This window comes from Spermophilus citellus (genome assembly GCF_964194105.1).
Source record: "Spermophilus citellus genome assembly, chromosome: 14".
Classification (NCBI taxonomy): Eukaryota; Metazoa; Chordata; class Mammalia; order Rodentia; family Sciuridae; genus Spermophilus; species Spermophilus citellus.
Window position 1 is genome coordinate 49977863 of NC_138194.1, and position 21603 is coordinate 49999465.

The window sequence follows — 21603 nt, forward strand, 5'->3', positions numbered from 1 at the left end:
GCTATATAGCTATACTCTCCACCACCTTTATGGCCTCAAGTCTCTTTCTTTCCCTCTGTCCCTCTTTCCCACCCTCCCTCTCTTACATCCTTCCCTTTCCCTTTCCCTTTCCCTTTCCCTTTCCCTTTCCCTTTCCCTTTCCCTTTCCCTTTCCCTTTCCCTTTCCCTTTCCCTTTCCCTTTCCCTTTCCCTTTCCCTTTCCCTTTCCCTTTCCCTTTCCCTTTCCCTTTCCCTTTCCCTTTCCCTTTCCCTTTCCCTTTCCCTTTCCCTTTCCCTTTCCCTTTCCCTTTCCCTTTCCCTTTCCCTTTCCCTTTCCCTTTCCCTTTCCCTTTCCCTTTCCCTTTCCCTTTCCCTTTCCCTTTCCCTTTCCTTTCCTTCCGGGATTAAACCCAAGAATTTTTAAACACCGAGCCACCACATCTCCAGTCTTTTTGTTTTTATTATTGTTATTTTGAAATAGGGTTTCCCTAAGTTGCTTAGGACCTCACTAAGTTAATGAAATTGACTTTGAACTTGGGATTCTCCTACTTCAGCTTCCTGAGCAGCCACCTTGCCAGGGTGGTCTCAAGTCTCAAAGTCATGCAATTTGGCTGTCTTAAACCGTGATTACAATAATTTAATTTTTAGAAGAATAAAAAATAATCAGAACTTTCAATTTTAAATACTAGATGATGCCCTTAAAGAGGGATCATCCTACAAATATAATAGACTACATATGGTATTAAACATGTTTTCAAGTACAAGAGACAAGAAAGCAGGTAACAGGTTGGGATACCTCCCAAAACATTTGAAGGTGGTGTCAACACAAGGAAGGAGAATCTGAATGCAGTCCTGGGCTGGGTGGACATTGAAATGGAAATTTATAGGTCTCTCTCTCTTACTTAGAACAGTCTTGTGTGATTCTTTGTAATAAAATATGTTTCTTTGATTCTGTTTTCACTGACAAAGATTGTTTAAAGGAACATTTTATTTTTCATGTATAAATAGAGAATGCTATTTAACTCCCATTATGTCCTAGAGAGTGTTTTGTAATCCCCATATACATCTCTATATATCAAGACAGGAAATATTAAGACTGGGTACTCGAGTTATTTGATTAAACTGTTTAAAGGAGGATATTCCTCAAATGAGGTGAGGTATCTGGGACAACAGCAAGCAGAGTGGAGAGAATCTAATTAATAATTGAGTTTGCTCTGAAAGTCTCAAAAAGCTAAAACACTGAGGTAGGGTTGAGTTGTTATTCTTTTAAATAACATGGATTGACAGTTTTTCTCAAGAATTTAGGATAAGAAGAAAAACATACAGTTTACTCAATAAAAGAAATATGTTTTCCTCACATTTCCTTGAAATTCTGGATTTGTCTTCTGACTGCCCTTTTTGGTGTCTGTGGGGGTTGGGAGGGCACACACTGGTAGGATGAAAGATTTGTGCTTTTCCAGTGCACTATTTGCATTCTTCTAATTCTTCTGGAAAACGCCATTCTTTCATTTATATGCCTACAGAACTATGAGTTGAAATTCAGAACCCTGCATAGCCTCTCAAAGAAAAGTATCAGGATATTCTTAAAGGGGCCAAATCCAAGAGAGCATATTTAAAATAATTATTAGTTCATCATCATGTCCTAACAAGACTGCAAGGTTGCTTAGCAACAGAATCAGGCACCTTTAGCAGGAACATGCTTAAGAACAATGGTGAAAATGATTGAAACCTTAAAAAGGCAAATTCTTTGAATGTAGTCATAGCAAAAAGACAATATCTTATGAAGAGAATGCACTTTTTAATGTAAGGATTATTCTCTGAGCTTTATTTGATAGCTAAACATGAACAATTTACTATAGAACAGATAGAACAATGACATTTTCAGTCTTTATGTAATTTAGGCCATTTAAGAAAGATTATAAATGTTAGTGCAAATGTACATAGTATCTTATCTCTATTTTGCACCTTTAATTATCTTTAAAACTAAGAGGTTTATAAAGAAAGGAGGATACAAAAATAAATGAATACTACAAAATATTTGATTAACTACAAAGATTCTATTTTCATGTCATCACATATAACTGAACTATCAAAACCCTCAAAATTTATATTTGTATGTTTTCAATTTAATAGTGTGGTTACCCACAAAAATATACCCAAACATATATCTATTGATTTCTATTTCCAATTTTAAAAAAATAAGTTTTAAAATACTGTTCCTTTGAGAGTACTGGATTGACTGTTTTTTAACTAGCTTAATGGATGAATTGATTCTATGCTGTGATGTTCATAAAAGCAATGCCTTGCTTCTTTTAATAAAAACAGAAACAAATCTGGTGCATGCAGATTCTCTTGATGCATAATACCCTAAAAGTCCAAAAAGTGTCAGGTCCTATGTGGGGAGGCAGAATAACCCGACTTTTACCCTAGTTCTGTCTCTGGTTTTGATAAATCTCCAAATCACTCTTGACCTCCTTTGCTTTATCAATGAAATGAGGCTTCCAGGATTTTTTCCAGATCTCATACTTGTAAGTCCATGTCTGCCAACTCTAAGTAGTGTCATTCTTTTTTTCTTATGAAAGAAATGGTTGTTTTATTGAATCAGTTATTTGGCCACTGTCTTTATGTAAATATTAGTAGTAATAGTTCACCAATACCATTTGAACTCAGGCATAAATTGTTCATTGCTGGCTTCTTTTTTGGCTTCATGTGCCTGATTATATGTTGCAGAACTGATGTTTAGTCCCTGAAAGCTGAAAACATGCAGGGCAGGTGTAATATGCTATGATCCTTTATACTGAGACATTCTGTTTTAAACAACTGGATTCTTTTAGCATAATCTTCAGAAAACGGTTAAATGAGCACATCTGTTTGTCTTTTCTTAACCAAAAGGTCATACTTAAACATGCAAACAAGATCAACAACAAAATTTTGGCAAACAGCCAATGAACCAGAAAAAAAACAAATCCAGAAGACTATTTACAAACATTTATATAGGCATCAAAACACAGGATGGGAGAGAAAGGAGAAAAATACTGTATTGACATAGCAAAGAAATAACTTTAGAAGATACCCCATGACATTACACTGTTTTCAACCAATAGCAGCAAACACACCTGACAGTCATATATAAATAGAGAATGCTATTTAAACGCTGTAAATGCTGTGTTTACAAAGTTGTTGGAAGCAACAAGTCTAAAATCATGAGTCAGAGAAGCAGAATCATCAACCATGCCCACACTGGCTCTAAATTCTATTTTTAATACCAAAGAAATTGGTGGAAATATTTTCATTACAAGAAAGTGAAAAGTAGGTTTTAATCCTACTAGATGATGCTGGGCCAGGTTTCTAACCTAGAATGTAGCCCTGAAGTTCAAAATTTGGGGAAAATACTCTTCTTCCGCACACCCAAATATCACTTCTTCTAAGAATTCTAAAGAAAGAAAAAGTTTCTTAAAAATTACACATTAGAAGAAAGTCATAGGTATTTAAATCCAGAAACTTAATATTCAGCTGAGAGGCAACTAGGCTTAGAGAGAGGGCCAGCTTTCCAATACCATTGATGAAGACTTTGCCCTTTCAGTTGATTTTAAAAGTATGAATAGAAAGAGAAAATTCTCTGTAATTGGTATTTTATACTTATTCAAGAAAGTGTCTATAAAAAGTTTACCTGGATGAAATATAACCTATTAGATAATATAGATTCCACTACTATAGAAACAGTGATAAAAAACAGAGACATATTTTTGTAGCAGAGAATATCAGCAAGTTTCAGAGAGGCTTTTATGGTTGACATCAGAACCAGACTGTAGTTACATCTAATATAAATTTTAGACTATGGAATATGTAAATATATACTTCTGAGTCAATAAATTGCACATAATGTATGGCAAAAGTAAACACTACATTTTTTCAATGAAAAATTTTACAGTATTTTTGTAGTCATTTTAGAGTCTACTTTTTTAAAATGTTCAAATTTGGAAAATAAGGAGTTTAAAAGAAGATGAACCAGATTTCTCCATTCCAGTTTCTGATACTCAAAGTGAGCAGGCTACAAAATGTTACATGGCTGAGGCCTAGGGGAATCTGGGTTCCTTGCACTATTTGAATAATAGTATGCATTCTGTAATATACAGGGGCACAAAAAAATTATTGATTATGCTTTTGAGACAAATTTTTAACACAAGAGTAGCAATTACCTTCAGAATCTTCTTTTCTAATGAGAACAGACCTTAGAAAAACTATGCAGATTGTTTAAAAGTTTCATTGAACTCTACTTTTTAAAGTTTCTTTCTCCTTTGAGTCTATTTATTACTGTAAGTTCTGTTACCTAATACCTGATGAAGAAACCATATGCCCCCAAGTTCTCCTCCCTCCTCCACATCCTCAAAACTTCCTTGTGGATCATTCAGGCTGAGGTAAAAAAATGACTAAGATCTTAAAAGTACAGATATTTGAATTTCAATGGGAAAGAAAGACTTAAAGTAAAAAAGGTTCTCAGATCAGGGATGACTCTACCAAGCATAGGTTAGTAGGTGGGAAGACATTTTTAGGAATCAGAAGTTTTCTGCTTCACCCAGTAATAAGACTAGTTCTGTAAGCCATACAGCTGAAGAGAAGTAACTGTACCACAGGCTTAGATATCAGAAACATAAGCAAACATAATTTCTCTTTAGATTCTAAATAGAAAGTAAACCTACTTTCTATTTAAAACCTAAATATTTCTATTTAGAACCTAAGAAAACACTAAAATCATTCCCTGTTTCCTGAATCCAAAACGAGTGACAGCGAAAAGGAGTAGGAAAAAGTAGAAAGCAGTTCTTCCTTTGTCCTGTATATAATGTCAAAATGAAATAGTGGTTAAAAAAAATCCTCAGTCTTTAAAAATTATGTTTGGCAGTTATACAAATTAAAACCAGCTGATCTTAACATTCATATTTACTCAGTTACTAAAAGAACATTTGTTTTGAAAATAATTTCTAAATAAAGATGCAGTTTTCTTTCAACAGAATTAGAGAGTAAAAGATGATTTTCTGTTATTTACATGGGATATTATTTACTTGTTGATCATTTGGCATGGAAAGTAAAAATTATTCACTAACATTTCATTGTTTATGATTTTAACAAGAGGGTGATTTTAGTTTCCTTATCAGATATCTTGCTCCTTCTTAGGAAATGAGGAAAAAGTGTTTAATGAACCAAGCAAGTCAGTTCATTGATTTATCCGATAGTTATGAATACGAATACACTCTTTCTCTACAGAGATACAAGTCTTAATAAAAAAAAAAGGTTCTAATATACTCTTTGAAGAAAAGTATGCCAAGACTGAATAAGCAAATCCTTTTGAATTTTTTGAGGTTAAAATAGTATTGTACTTTGAATGAATTTTACTTTTCTACTAAATAATTTTCACTATGAAATTTAAGATGCTGTCAAATTATATTTATGAAGCAACTTGAGCAGGTTTATTTCTATCACTGATATTGATAACATTTACATTTGAACACTAAAATTTTGTTGTTTTATAAAGTAGTAAAGAATTGCTCTGATAACAAGCAGAAGTTGGCAGGAACAAGGTATTTACCACCCTTTGCTTTCTAGTGTTTGCGAGCCCAGTTGCAACCAGTAAATGGTCCACATGACAGAATTTCTGACCATTAATTGACTCTAATTTCACTAGCTTTGCTGCTGTCAAATCTTCTACTAACTTCACATGTGACTGTTTACCCTACTAATCCTTTTTTCCTCCCAAGCTTCCTCATATTCAGAAGGTCCCTCACAGTAAACTTGGAGTTGGCTGACATTTGGTTTAAGCAAAGGAGAAAAGCAAGGTAGAATGAATGTAATGTCAATTAGTATAATGACTAATTAGAAGCCATTTTTTGAGGTTATTAAGTCAGAGGAGAGGTAGAAATAATAATGGTGGGGTTTAAGAAAGCTGAAATTTATCAACCCAAATTAGCATCACAGGTGATTTTTCATGGACTTGATACACATGATAAACACTCAGTTTGTGCTCATGAGTAAGAGCAACTAATACTAAAGAAGGAGCAAATAGTTACATTATATGGGCAAAAGTAGTAATGATACTTCTTACTCAACAATTTATTAGGATTTGTTTGTTATGTTAGAAGTCATATGAGATTATTTCAAAACATTACAGTGAATATCATGGTGAAACATGATGCAGAGAACTCAGAACAGGGAAGAACATAAAAACAGCATACTACAGGGTCACAGCCACATCAATGTTTATCTCATCACAATTCATAATAGCTAAACTGTGGAACCAACTTAGATGCCCTTCAGTAGATGAATGGAAAAGAAAATGTGATACACACACACACACACACACACACACACACACAATGGAATATTACTCAGAATAAAAGAGAATATCATGCCATTTGCAGGTAAATGGATGGAGTTGGAGAATATAATGCTAAGTGAAGTTAGCCAATTCCCAAAAAACAAACTCTGAATGTTTTCTGATATAAGGAGGATGATTCATAGTGGGGTTGGGATGGGGAACACGGGAAGATTAGACAAACTCTAGATAGGGCAGAGGGATGGGAGAGGAAGGGAGGGGACAAGGGGGTAAAAAAAAAAAGGTGGTGGAATGAGATGGATATTACTACCCTAAGTACATGTATGAAAAAGTCACAAATGGTGTGAATGTATTTCGTATACAACTAGAAATATGAAAACTTGTACTCTATATATGTAATATGAATTGTGATGCATTCTGCTGTCATTTATAACAAATTAGAATAAAACATTTAAAAAATAAATAAAGAGCATAAGTAAAGAACAAAAAAGAAATGAAAGAGCTGAAAGATTTATTACTTTGAGGTAAGGTTGCTAAAGAAGTATATTTCTCTTAATGTTCATAATATTCTTGTCATAATGGTATTACCATACCCATTTTATGGACAAGTGACTGAGGCTCTTCAATTGCAGGTTATCTAGGAGGTATTCCTGCTTTGAATGGGGCAGTCGTGTCAAGAATTTCAATCCCACTAAACTGAAACTGGTAGTGACATGGTTAGTTTTGACCTAAATTGTGACATCATTTAAATATTGCTTGTCCTTTTCCAGGTTAATAATCTGTACTCCAGGAAGAACTGCAGTTCTTTTGCTCATAAAATTTTTTCCAAGTTTCTTCTACCAATTATAAGTTTTGACTGGTTTTGTATGAGCAAAAGCCTAGAGTTACATTGCAAAATGCTGTGTGCTATTGGTTGGTTGATATGAAGAAATGCAGACTGTTGTATTGTCAAAACAAAAGCAAACGTATTTAACTTCAAATCAGGTAACAGGTGCCTCTTCTGGATTTAAACATTATTTTAATTATTTATAATCCTTAGAATGTTTCTGAAATAATTATTAACAGTAAGAGAACTGAGGCATAGGGAGGTCTAAGTAAATGACAGAGCTAAAATTTAAACCCAGGCCAGTTTCAATCCTGAGCCCCACTCAGTGTAAATAATTAACAAATATTTATTTATTTCTTTTACCTCAGTTGAAGACAAAGAATACAGGTGTATGGAAGAAACATAGAATCCTTAAGCAATACATAAAGAATGCAGTTCTTCTTTTGTTTTAAACAAGTTACTTTAAATATAAATGATGTAAGAATACTGCTGTTAGCAGTTACTGGTGCTTCATACTGTTTTAAAAACTGAGCATTAAGTATTTTATAGGCATGAGGGGTTGTGACAGGGCTGGTCAAGTACCCTACTACTGTGCTACATCCCCAGCACAAGGCGTTGTTTTATCTAAATCTTGCATATATACTACCTGTCTTAGGAAATAGCTAAGGTGTTTTAATTATCAACATGACCAGATACTAGCTATGAAATAAAAAGAGGTTTTCTGGATTCTTTGACCAAGACATTCAGGAAAAAAGGGAGAGGATCTAGTGGCTAGTCTGAGGAGCTGTTCTTTGAAGGGAAGCAGTACTAGTGTAAGCACTGTATTGCTTGCTTAGGTACGGCAGGCCCTGATAACCCGAAACCAAGGTTTTGATAAAAACTAAACACTGGTTCCTTATAGTTTGGAAATAATAAACTGCTACCTATTCATCTCTTCAGTTTGAGGCCAATCTTAGCAATATACCAAGACCCTCAGTAACTTAGTGAGATGCTGTCTTAAAAAATAAAAATAACTGGGGATATAGCTCAGTGGTAAAGCATCCCTGAGTTCAATCCTCAGGACAAAAAAAAAAAAAAGTTTTGGTCATATTATTGTACCAATTTCATAACATAGATAATCTGACCCTGCTTTCTGCATTTAAATAAGAACAAATCATACAAGTCTTTCTGAATTTTATAATTAATCTGCAAAGGTAATGTATAATTTTATGTAGTCTACTTTCATACACATTTGGCATCATTTTGGCTTTCACTATTCCTGTGTTATGTTTTCTGGCACACAAATCATTTCCTGATTGCCACATCTGGAATACTGATTATGTTTGCATTTTAGAGTTTAGGTCTTAAAATTCAAGCAGAGTCTGGGAACTTTCAAGGTAAACAGTCTTCCTACTATCACTTTCACTAAGAAAATTCTAAATCTGCATTACTATTTAAAGAAAACTCAATTGTTCTATCACTCTAAATTTAAATGACATTTTCTTTTAAACAAATCATGAAACATAAATTAGACTAAATATAAGCTATCTTTTTTCCATCCAAAGCAAATGACAATAACATTTTGTACAGAAATAAAAGGTTTTCTTACCCACAGTTTGATTCATTGTTCTCCTCTTCTTCAAAAACTAATTCTAATTAAGATGTATTTATGTCTCAATGAAATCATCAACAAAACTGCATTAGCGATTCTTTTGAATAATGACTTATTTCACACTGAAATACCTTAAACATGAACAATCATAGCTAAAGTGATAGATTTTGGTAATATTGAGACTTGATTCATCAAGGAATACGTTGGGGTAGCAGATGGACTGTGAAAGAACAAGAATAATTTTTAAGTAACTTTGGCTTTGATATTTAAACCAATAACTAAGAAAAACCATGAAGAACAAAAGAACAGGTTTCATCCATTTTAAGGAAGCAGAGTTTCAGCTCATTTAACATTTAGTAGGCATGTTCTAATAGTCTGATAGAATATATAGATTTTTATATGTGTTATTTAATTTCATTACATCTCTTTATAATAGATAATGAAATTCCTATTTGTAGATAGGAAATGAGCTTTGAAAAATTAATATTGGTACCTAATTAGAGTTAAGTAGGTACCTAAGCTGATCTAATTCCAGAGCAAAGCTCTTTCTTCCTTCTCAGTGTGAATCTTTATCACTTTGAGAACTGATGGACACTGACTACCTTCCAGAAAAATGCACAGATGAACAACATGAGGTATGCTGTATTGGTACAAACCTCACTAAAGGTTTGTCATTGTTGGACTTGCTTCTTCTGAAAGATCTTTTTGCAAAATTGCTTTCCCCTTAGATTATAGACTTCAAATATTTTCTCTGAAGACATTCCTAATATATAATATATATATATCAGAAATTTTTTTTGCTTTATAGCTAAAAATATAGACTTGTATGTAACTATATCTAAATGCCAGTGTTATATCTGCATATGCCAGGATTCAAGCTGGGTTCACAACTGCATAATATACAATGGTTTTCTTTTGATATTTTGAAGTATATAATTTAATAATTACAGAACAAAAGAAAAAAAACTCCTTGGCTTCTCATCATCATGCTATTAGCTTACCCCATTGCCTTAGGCCAATTTATTCTTGCTTCTGCTTCCCTATAGTATGGAGAGAATGTTTTTGCGACCTTTCCTCAAAAGCTTCTTCATTCCAAGTGCATCTTGCATAAACCCAGGCCTTCCCACACAGTCAATTTGTGCCAGGAAGTCTTAGGATCTGTGCACATAAATGTATTATTTTGGACTTCTCAAATAGGGTCCTTGTAGGCAATAATATAATGGTTAAGAGAGCTGGAATTGATATCAGATCTTCTGAATCTAAATACTGCCTACACCCTAATGCACTTATGTAACCCTGGAGAAATCACTGAAACACTTTTAAATATTAGATTTCTTACCTGGAAAATGGGATAATAAATGCATTTACCTCTTAGTGTTATGGTGTAAATTGAAATGAGGTGATGCACGGTAAGCATTAGCACAGCGCCTCTTATCAAGTAACGGCTGCTCATAATGTTAACTGTCTCCTTTGCATCCCTATCCCAAGCTTGGTGCCTAATACATAGTAGTTTTTCAGCAAATAGCACATTTGTTAGTTCTAACATTTAAGAAATGCTCTCCCAGGAGGGTAATCAACCCCTCACCATTTACTTGTCCCACTAAAAGGGAAATAGCAGCTACCCACAAGATCTTTTTTTCCTACTCTAAATCCCTTGTCCACCTCTCAGTTCTAATAGTCCTGAACCCCAAACAGATGGAATTTTAAAAATCATACTAATATGGAAAAAAGCTGAGTTTCCCTAATCTAATATTTCCCAGAATCTCAGGGTCACCAAGCTTTTGTTAGTGTAGTTTAGTTGGGACTAATTGTGATAGTCAATCAGTTACTTTTTAACTCATTGATATTTTAAAATTCATTATATTTCAACTCACATTTCTCAGAGGCATACTTTTTGTTTAAAGACTCAATAATCAAAGTAATCTTCTAAAAAGCACAAGTCAGATGATATCATTGGCCTGCTTAAAACCTTCAAAGACTATCTATTAAAAAGAGAGTAACACATAAAATATTTAGCAAAACTTATGAGCACTATGTGCTGCTACCCCCAGCATCTTTTTCAGATCTTCACCTGGTTCCAGGTCTTTTTAAGTTCTCAGATACAGCAATATTATGACTACATTTTTTTTTTAAATTTTCGTGCCTATATCAGTTTCTCTTTGATCACTTACATCTCATTTGAATTGTCAATACTGCTACCTTAGCCAGAGAGACTGGCCTCCTCAATTTCCTATCCCATTATACATTTGTATGTCTTTCACTAAATGAAATGTGTTCATTTCTTTACCTTCCATACATCTGGGATATTTGCTTAAGAACAAGAACTTTGTACTTCTTGTTCACCAGTGAATCTTTTAAAATTTTCAAGAAAGCATGGTAGATACTCAGGAAACATTCTGAACAAATAAATAAATATAGGAAGGAACAGGAAAAAATGAGAAACACTATAAGAAAAATGTTTCTCTTTTGAAAGAAAAGAGTAAGAGTAATAAAAAAAATGTTCATTCAGTAGAATCAATCAGTCATACATAGTTGCTAGTGTATGATTTAATGGTTCATATTCAATACAAAATGTTCCACTGCTTTTTGTTCTTTTAGATTTAATAATTTAATTTCAAGGTAAATGAAATTAGAATGTTTAGAAATTGTATGAGAGGGGGCAACAAAATATACTGAGGTAGAAGACTGTAAAAGTGTAAGAGCATAGAATCGTAAAACAATTTTTGTTTGTTATTTTATTTTCTTTTTAATAGAAGAACACAGCCTAGAAATATAAGGACAAAAAGCTTCCACTATTTGTAATGACATGGGGATGATGAGTTCCCTGCATAGGTAAACGTTTCTGAGCAGTGGAGAAATGTGGGGGTGGGTTAGTCAGGCGGAAGTACATTACAGAGTAAATGGAACATGAGGAAGTGGAAACAATATGTGAAGATAACAATTTTAATTATCTATGAATTGGATAATGAATATATATTCATTCTAAAATTTTAAGGAGTTACCAGTTTAGTATAAGTTTATATTTTGATGGGAATAATTCATAAAGAGTAGGTGAGTTGTAGTGAAGTTCTTGATAAAATGAGAACAAATGCCATAGAAATTACTTTTTAATTTTAACTCTCGTAATAAAAGGGAATTAAAAGTTGAGTGTAGATGCAAATAAATTAATGGATTTGACAGTGGGTCATTTACCAGCTCCTGTTTTCTTAATGAGATCTGAGGCAGTTCATTAGCTGAGAGAAAGGAAAGTAAGAGGACAGAGGGAAATTTGAGGAGAGTGGGGAAGATTTATGAAAAAAATCATCTTTAAGGGGAATGAGAAAGAATTTACTGGTGAGTCAGAGTAATATTCTTAATCTTGAAAGCTCGTTTGAGGTAGGCAATCATTAATTTATTGGAATTCCAATTTGCTCTGCCCGTTTTTTCTCCAGCTACCTGGACATAAGTTACAAAAAAAGCAGAAAAGAATGAGAAAAATATATAGATGTGTGTGTGTGTGCGCACAAGCATATATGTATGTGAATATATACATACATATATTCACATACACAAACATAATAGTAATCAAAACATTCAAAGAAATGGAATATGAGTTTCCAGTTTATTAACACCAAAATAAAAGTAATATCTTATGTTGGCAAATTTCTTCAGAATCTAATTTGGTTTTATTACTTGAAAAGTAATTCATTAGCAATGTCTAGTAAGATAAAAGTGTTCAAAATTTTTGTACATCAATTTTAATTTTGGAAATTACTCTAAAAATAATTTATATTTAGAAAATTATAATGTGCTCATTGTCCTGTCACTTGTAATAGCAAAAAATGGGAAACACTTTTAATTGCCAACAATAGGGAAATGATCTAGTAAATTATATTCACTTTGTAGCAAATTACACATTTGTTAAATTTCTAATTACAAGACTGTTGCAAAATAGAATAATGGTTAATGAAGAAAGTTGCCTATCTTGTAAAAACTATGTAAATATATCAATATTTACTTAATAAAATATTTAAAGTTCTATAACACTAAGCTAAATATTTTAATAATGAAAATGTTCTGCTTCAAATATTATTTAACATGATTCTTTTTATAATTTTGCTTTTTAAGGAATATTAAAGAAGTTTTTTGTACCTCCTTTTTATTTAAAGACTTTCTAATTACTACAATATATAAAGTTTCATACCGTTTTGTAAGCAATCCGGTATCAGAGGATTAGACTTAATTTGACAATTCACACTTCAAAGTTATTTTGTAGAGAAAGCCATATCTTCTTGTGTTAAAAGGGTCATTCTAATATTTTTTTTTGTTTTGGCCATATTTTTCTTGGAGTAGAAATTAAGCATACTATCTAAATTTCCTAGCCATTCCTTTCTACTAATATCATTTATCTTTCCTTTCCCAGAAATGAGAACAAATGAGTCTGTAGGTGCATTTGCCAATTTCTTAATCCTCTTATTATCCACATTATGAAAACTTGCTGATATGGACACATCTAATATATTCAAACTCTTTAGTTACTGAATTATAATTTGGCCTTTTATTATAAGGATCAACTCAACTTCTAGAAGTCCTCTGATTTCTTAGTTCAAAACTGAGAAATCCTTAATGTTCAGCCATATGATGAACACTTATTGTGTAGCTAGGAGTTCCTGATTATTGGTTATTGGATGCCTGGCAGTATTCTTGCCATTTCTCAGAAATTCTCCATTATAGTTTCTTTCTTCACACACAAAGAGATATACTCACTTACTTTGATTAAAAACACATACTCTGGCACTGTAAGTCCAAGGTTCTAATTCATTTTAGTTATGGGGTTTGGGGACCATCTTACTTTAGGCAAATAATCTCTTATCTTTGTTATTTTCATCGGTAAAATAGAGATTAATCAGAAGGACTGTTTTGTAGGTTTGTCTGATATTATGTGAAAAGAGTTTCTTTTGCAGAGCCAGGTGCAAAGCATACATTCAATATGCAGTTAGTAATTTTATTACTTTATTATTATAATTGGTAATAGGGACTAACCTCTGAGCTACAGCCTCAGCCCTTTTGTATTTACCTTTGAGACACTGTCTCAGTATATTGCACAGGCTGGCCTTAAACTTGCAATCCTCCTGCCTCAGCCTCTAGAATCACCGGGATTATAGGCATGCACCACAGATTTTTTATTATTAAGTCTTAATTTAACCTAAGCTTTTGAACCCCCTACTTTTGAGAAAAATGGACAAATATGGTATAGTAGAAGAGATGAGAAAACAGACCAGGGATAAAAATGGCCAAATCACTTATGTTCCCTTGGGCAGTATATGAAGAATTGCTCTGTTTTGAAAAACACAAAAGAAAAATGTGTTGACTAATTTATTTTAACTATTTCTAAATGCTAAACACAAAATTACATGATGCCTTTCATATTTATACCAATAGAATAATGTGGAATGATGCATACTAAAGATAAAATATTTATCTACAAATACATAGTCTATATTTTTGGGCATTTCTGAGCTGGTGGATAAAAAGTAGATAGTGAGTGACCTTTGAGTAGAAAAAACTGAGAAATACCCTTTTCAATATGGTATTTTACCTTTAGGTAAAGTGCTTCATATATCTAACTACAAAGCTGTATGCCATATGCCTGTCAGACATCTACATGTCAATGAAAGCTGCTTTGGAGATTTGGATTTTATCATGGAAGGGATTTATAAAAGTAATGTGCCAGTATCATCGGCAACCACAAGTGCTGACAAAATGAGTCCCCAATTTAAATTCATGATCATGCTGTCCTATTATATCCTTTCCTTGTGATTTTTTTTTTTTTTTGGTTGGGGGGCAAAGATGAGTGGAAAATGTAGAAAAGTGAAACCTTTACAGGATTAAATAACACTAAATTATTTTGCTAACATAAAATAATTAGGTAAAGGTATTACTGCATTTTGCACTAATATTTCAACATTTATTAGACAATACCTATAATCAATGTTTATGATAATCACTGTCTTTTAAAGTGAAATCATGCTCACAGACATATTAACCATATGTAAGGGTAAACCATCAACATAAACTCAGCATTCATAAACAGTTTACTTAGGTTTATTTGGAAGCTTCTTACAAAAAAATTGATGTCAAGAATTATTGCTTATTGAATTGGAGTCACAAATTTTTTTTCTCCCATATCAATATTAATAACGTAAAGCAAATTTACACATTCATTAGGGGGTATAGAAACATAATCATAAAAGAACAAAATGCTTGAATTTTTAAATATATTTTATTTTTTATAACAGTTTTAATTTTACAGAAATTTATATATATATGTAAAGACTACATATACATACATATACTGAATACATATGTATATAGGCTTTTATTTCAGACTTTGGATTACATTATTCTAACTCTTTATTTTTCTTGCTCAGAGAGGTCCAGCTTGGCCACTGCAAACTTTTTCATTTTTTTTTGGTACCAGATATTGAATTCAGGGGCACTCGACCACTGAGCCACATCCCCAGCCCTATTTTTATATTTTATTTAGAGATAGGGTCTCACTGAGTTGCTTAGCGCCTTGCCAGTTGCTGAGGCTGGCTTTAAACTTGCGATCCTCCTGCCTTAGTCTCCTAAACCTCTGGGATTACAGGTATGTGCCACAGTGCCCAGCCTATTGCAAACTCTTTCAGTTTATTCCTTTGCTACTTTGACATGATTCAAGGTAGGTTTATTTATTTTAATCACTTCCTAAATTTCTTGCATTATAAGATGTCTAGACTCATCTTTTATATTTCCTGCCCCAGTCCTAGTATTGGCCATTTCTCCAAGAAGTTCTAGTTTTGTTTTGTTTTGTATTGTTTTTTGAGAATGGCATTAGACATCAATATCTGATTATTAGGCATACTCATTTCTACTGGAGTGAAATTGCTTCTAGGTCTTCTCAGCTGACTGAGCCAAGCTGAAAAACCTTGTATATATATTCGTCTCTATAAATATTTGTATATATAGCCATGCATAACTATATTAGGCCAAACATGAGTTTATGCGGATGAATTCAACACTAATTCATTACAAATGAATTATATTAGTCTTATTCCCTTGCTTATCTGTACATTTCACCTTGAAGATAACTTAAAAGTATGAAAATCAAATTAATAATTTTGTTACCCCTGAGAAACTCTTTCAGTTGATTCCTGTGCTCCTTGAAAAGCCATATTCTATAGCAGAATAATTCCTAAAGGGTATGGTTTATATCACTGAAGTTCATTTTATGGCTAGCAGCAGTTTTTAACATCAGTAGACCTCCACACTTCTGATTCTGACAAATTGTAGTAGCCCCATTTTTCTCAGGTGTTTGGACTTACAATTAAAGTGCTAAGCTTAATGTAAGAATATAAAAAATTAAAAAGCGACAACAGCAAGCATAGGAAACACTGTAAGGTGTAAATTACTAAAGACCTTGGGACTTGAAGAATGACATGGCAATGATATCTTTTTTCTTGTTACCTCCTAAATGTCCCAGACCATGACCATCAACAGATTAAGACAAAAAAATCCAAGATAAAAACATTTCTCCAAGAAAAAGTATGAGGAAAGGGGAAAACCGTTTTGGCAATACATGCAATACTACTCCAGCCAAACACTAATGGAAAATTGCATTGCACCCATCCTCTGTGCTTTAATTTAAGTAAGACCAAGTAAGGAGTTGATTTTCCACACCATCCCACTTCTGTCCTCCAAAAGCAGGTAGTATTCCAATTTCACTTTCCAGAGTTCTTTCAGTGTGGTCCAGCTGTGAGCTAAAGCCTCCAGTCTTATGCATGAAGGTCACCTAAAGAGGTGGTACCAGACAGGGCTAACATTATGTCCCCACCCAGTCTTGGAGGCTTAGTTTATCATGGATAATGAGATATGGAAAGTTAGAGATAATATCTGGTGTCAGTGGTACTCAATGGAGCTCTGAGCTGCTACCTATACCCGGCATCAATAAGATGGAATGGTGTGAAAAAAACCTGTTGATGATTCACTTTTCCTTCCTCTGGTGTCAGAGAGCACATTAAGAAACAGCTCCTACTCCCACTTAGGCAAAAAGTTTTGTTTTTACTTTCTTTGGGAAGATATCAACAAGGTTAATTGGAGAACTAAACTTTTCTCCCATCTGTCTGCAGTAAGTCAGTGTGAGTCTGTGACACACTTTTCATGAGGTGGAGTCAGTAGGGCCCACTGAAAAGCTGTACAATACATTCACATTACACCTCAATATAGAGACACTTCCTGATAAGAAAGTAATAATAATACAATAAGACTCAGAGTTATATAATACTCAATGTTCTAAATGAAATTGAAAATCACTCATCATACCTAAACCCAAAAAATCACAAAGTGAATAAAAAAAGCAATAAGCATACACCAACACTAAATAAATCAGATGTTGGAATGTTCTGACAAAGAATTAAAAATGTTTCAACAAGCAATTATATATTTTTTGAAATACATGAAAAAATGTAAGCAAAGAAATAGAGGTTATAAAAGTAATGGAAATTATTGAATTAAAAATAAATTAAACAAAAAATCAAAATTAAAATAATCTTTCATTGGAAAGGCTCAAGAGTAAAGTGTTTATAATGAAAACCTGAGAACAGATCAATAGAATTTATCAAATATGAAAAACAGAGACAATTAAACTTAGTAGGGGATAAGTTAGGATCTCAGGAACCTGTGGAACAATTAAAGGTGCTAATATTTGCGTCATCAATATTTCAAAATGAAAAGAAAGGGAAAGTGAGCTAAAAAAGCATTTGAAGAAATAGTGACTAACAAGTTCCAGTATTTAGCAAAAAACATAAAACCTATAGATTCAACAACCTGAGCAAACCCCAAATAGGATATATACACAGATATCTATGCCACTATGTATAATTGAATTTCTGAAGAGTAAAGACAAAGAAAACATCTAAATATCAGACAGAAAGAAATAATTAATTAATTATAGAGAAAACCCCAATTCAAATGACGTTAGAAATCTGATCTGAAATAATGGGGGTCAGAAATGTTGGCATAATATATTTCTAATATTGAAAGAAAAGAATTGTCAGTTATGAATTTCATGATGCATTTTCTCATTTGACTTATGTTAAAGGGCTAATCATTCTGAATCCAGCATTGCAACCACTCTTCTCCAATAATTCAGCCATGGTATTTCCAAAGTGATCTTTTTAAAGCAGACAAAAATCTTTAACCCATCCTGATTTTATTATGCAAATCAAATTTTCTCTCTTCTAACTTCCAATGACAGCTAAAATCAATCAATCGCTGCCCATCTTCCCAAGGATTAAATCCCACATCTTTATCATACATATATGACCATTCATTACCATCCTACCCACTGTCTTTGCTCTTTACACACCTCTTTGAGCACTCCCCCTCCCCCAACACTGGGGATAGAACCAAGGACCTTGCACATACTAAGTGCTTTAATACTGAACTACATCCCAGACATCTGCATACTTTTTATACTGGTTGTATACAAGAATCCTTTCTGTTCTGTGCCTAATCATTCTTTTTCTTGCCATTGTAAATTTTCTTCTTTTTATCTAAAAAACTCACCCCTCCTTCCTATTACATATCCAACTCCACTACTGCCTTCTAAAGGACCTGTTATTATTCATTATTTACTACTGGCTTACAGTAAATTAGTGAATTAAAATTCTGTGTCTTCCCTGTAAAAAACTGTAGAATTCTGTGTCTTCCCTGTGTAGAATTCTGTATCTTTCTTGTAGAAACTCTGTACTAGTTTGTACTATAATTATGGATTTACTTATCTGGGTGCTCCAACAGAATGAATTCTAGATGGTAAAATAATGATTATAATAGGAGTATCTAGCTGAATTCCTGACAGACATTAGAAGTTCATTAAATGTATGTTGATAACTGTGTGAATGAATGGTCAACTTGAAATTTTAATTGCTTCTCTTTCTTCACTAGGATTCTATCAAACATAATGACAGTTTTCCACTAATTCAGAGATTAAGGTTTTTCATTTGGAATTAGACGGCAATCACTACTGCCATTCACCATATCCAGTGCTGTCAGTGCCCCATCCATATTGCCCAGCACTCATCAATTCAGTATATAGTGATAGAATGATATTACCTGAAATTATTTATGTTGGGGTAGATCAGAATGTTCATGAGTTCATGTATCTGTGTGTAGCTTTCAACCAATTAAAAGGGATTTGAGATATAGGCATATCAGCTTTCTCACACATTGATTGGAATAACTCTAAGGCATGTACCACAGAGTTTCACTGAACTCCTTGGAAGAACTAACAGTTACTGACAGGAATAACCTGCTCGCTAACATGACTACTGTTTTTCTTCCATGCCTCTATTCTCAATTATCATTCTATTCCTGAGTTTCCTGGGACTACTTCCCAGATCAAATTTTGCATTCAAATTCTTATCATAAGTTCTGTTTCTGGGGAACTCAACTTAAGATAATCACAAACTATTTCTTGCCTCCTAACAATACACTGCTTCTTTCATACCATGGTACAGGTCCCAAGGCATGGCTCAATTTATGTTGCTCCTCCTAGATCCTAATATATTCAAACAGATGGAAGAAAACATGGCCTTATAAAGAGGAATAATTTATAAGAGAATGCCTTTTGGGTGCAGAGAGGGAGAGATAGTGTGTTCCATTATCGATGAAATTTATGGGCAGATGGTCTATAACAGGTGTGACTACAATTTGAGAAGATTTTCCCTTATTCACATGGGAAACTGCTATTGTTATTTTGGAATCCCAATCTCAGGACTTTATTTCTCTTTTCCTTTTACCCTACTATCCAGCTTTCTAAATCACTGAGTAGGATCAACAAATTTATTCTATCCCCACCACACTATCACACAAAGGGCTACACATGTGTGTGTGTGCATACACACACACACACACTTTTGTGTATGGCAGAGCTTAAAAACCATTAAAGGTGTCTGTGACATATTTTCAACAAGTTTCTATGTTTATTTTAAGAAATTTAAGTTTAGTCAAATTAATTTCCTAGAAATCTAAGAGAAGACTCACGAAAAGAAGTCTAGGTGAAGACTGAAGGAAATAAATGAGTTTTGTTATTTAACAAAGGATAATTTTTCTATTAGGAAGTCTTTGCTTGTCTTGAAGACCCAAAATGCATACTATACTTTTGTCATTTGTTGCTTTATGAGTACTTGAATTTATAAATCATGCATCTCTTTAAAGTTATTCTACTGTTAGTGAAAGGTGTACTTAGACAATTACTTAAAAACTGTTAAAAGCAAAATCTGCATCTATAGATAATTTCCCTTTCCCTTGCTGTCTCCATTTCAGTTGCCTGATTTTCTGGAAGGACTGGTTTCCCCAAAGAAGCAATATCTGGTGGAAGTTCAAAGGTCATCTCTAAAAAAAAAAAGAAGAAGAATCAATGAATTAAAGACAAGAACGTTTCCAATCAGGTAGGAACACTGAAACTCATAAATTCAGTCATCTTAAATTAAGTGTGCTGATAGCTATTTGTATATCTAATCTGCCCTATAAAGAACTTGCTCACAATTCCCTTGGAGACAGAGGTGTTTATCAGAGAGTACCTTAGAGAAAAGGGAAGACAATAACAGCATGATATTTTTTTTTCCATTTTTAGCTTGATGTTACTAAGTACACATAGTGATACCTGTGTCTGTGGTCTAATCCCAGGAGTTTATGCATGTGAAGCAACAGATTAACCCTTGGTATTTTCTCCTAAGAGAAATAATTTTCATAGGTTGTCAACATGATCCTTTAGTTGCTTATCAAAATTAAGGGCCATGATGGCATCAAGTCTTCTAAGTGAGGAACAGTCCCACTCAATGGTGTGAGAAAATTGGCTTTATTCTTTTTGAGGTCCATCTTGCCTTGGTCTATGTGCAAGTGAGTGCACATAGGGAAATGGAAGGGAGAAGAATGAGACACATAAAAGAGGAACTCTGTTGTATTTACCCATGCTTGTCGGAGTCTGACAATTTTATTTTCATTTTTCATTTGCAATTTGAGATTAAAATTATAGCAAAGGGCCTTCCCTTTTTATGACAAAACAAAAGACAGTAGTGACATCAAAATCAGGGGCTAGTTTTTCTCATTTTCAATTAGGTAGTCAATATTTAGCATAGCACTTGACCTCTAGTAAGTACTCAAAACAAGGACATGTTGAAATGGATGAATGGAAAAAGTTAACAAGGTAGAAAAGGCACCTGCCCTTATATTGCCTTGTGTATTGACTTTAGTCTCAGGACTCAGCACTGTAATGACACATGAAATACAAGCAGAAAATGGGCTGAATGAATAAATGGATCCTCCTAATTCTAGGGATATTTATAAGACAAACATAGACTCCATATTTGCCAAGATCCATGGCAGAAATATCCATGACATCAATGCTTGTATCTCAGACTACTGATGAAGCTGAAAATGTATTTGGTTTTCTGATTGATTTTTAATAATTTTATATAACATTCTTTACATGTAAGCATAACACCTACATTATAATCTATCAAATGATGTGGATATATGTAAAAAATTCCCTTGATAAGCATCTAAATTATATGATTTGCCAACATGTTTTTCAAGCATTTTTATGATATGATTAAGGGCAATTTCAGAATCACTAGCTTCTAAAATTCTTATTTTTACATGGAGTACAGCTGTTGTACTGTAACAGCTATTTCTCTTTAAACTTCTGTTTCTATCTTCTGCAGTTCAAATGGAAAATAAAAATTATTTAACTAAAGAAAGAAATATAAATTTAGCATAATTCAGTTACAACAAAACTATTTTGTAAAATTATAGAGAATATATTCTATTCCTCTATTTATCTTATTTCTTTTTTACTCT

The 21603-nt window shown here is 33.2% G+C and overlaps 1 protein-coding gene across 1 annotated transcript in view; it reads left to right on the forward strand.

Annotated features, from left to right (window-relative positions):
* Window positions 1-21603, forward strand: part of PKIA (cAMP-dependent protein kinase inhibitor alpha) — a 97241-nt gene that overhangs the window by 42178 nt on the left and 33460 nt on the right. The window contains exon 2 of the mRNA XM_081266110.1: window positions 20068-20192. The gene's annotated coding sequence lies outside the window, so the exon portion shown is untranslated. The remainder of the gene's footprint in view (window positions 1-20067; window positions 20193-21603) is intronic.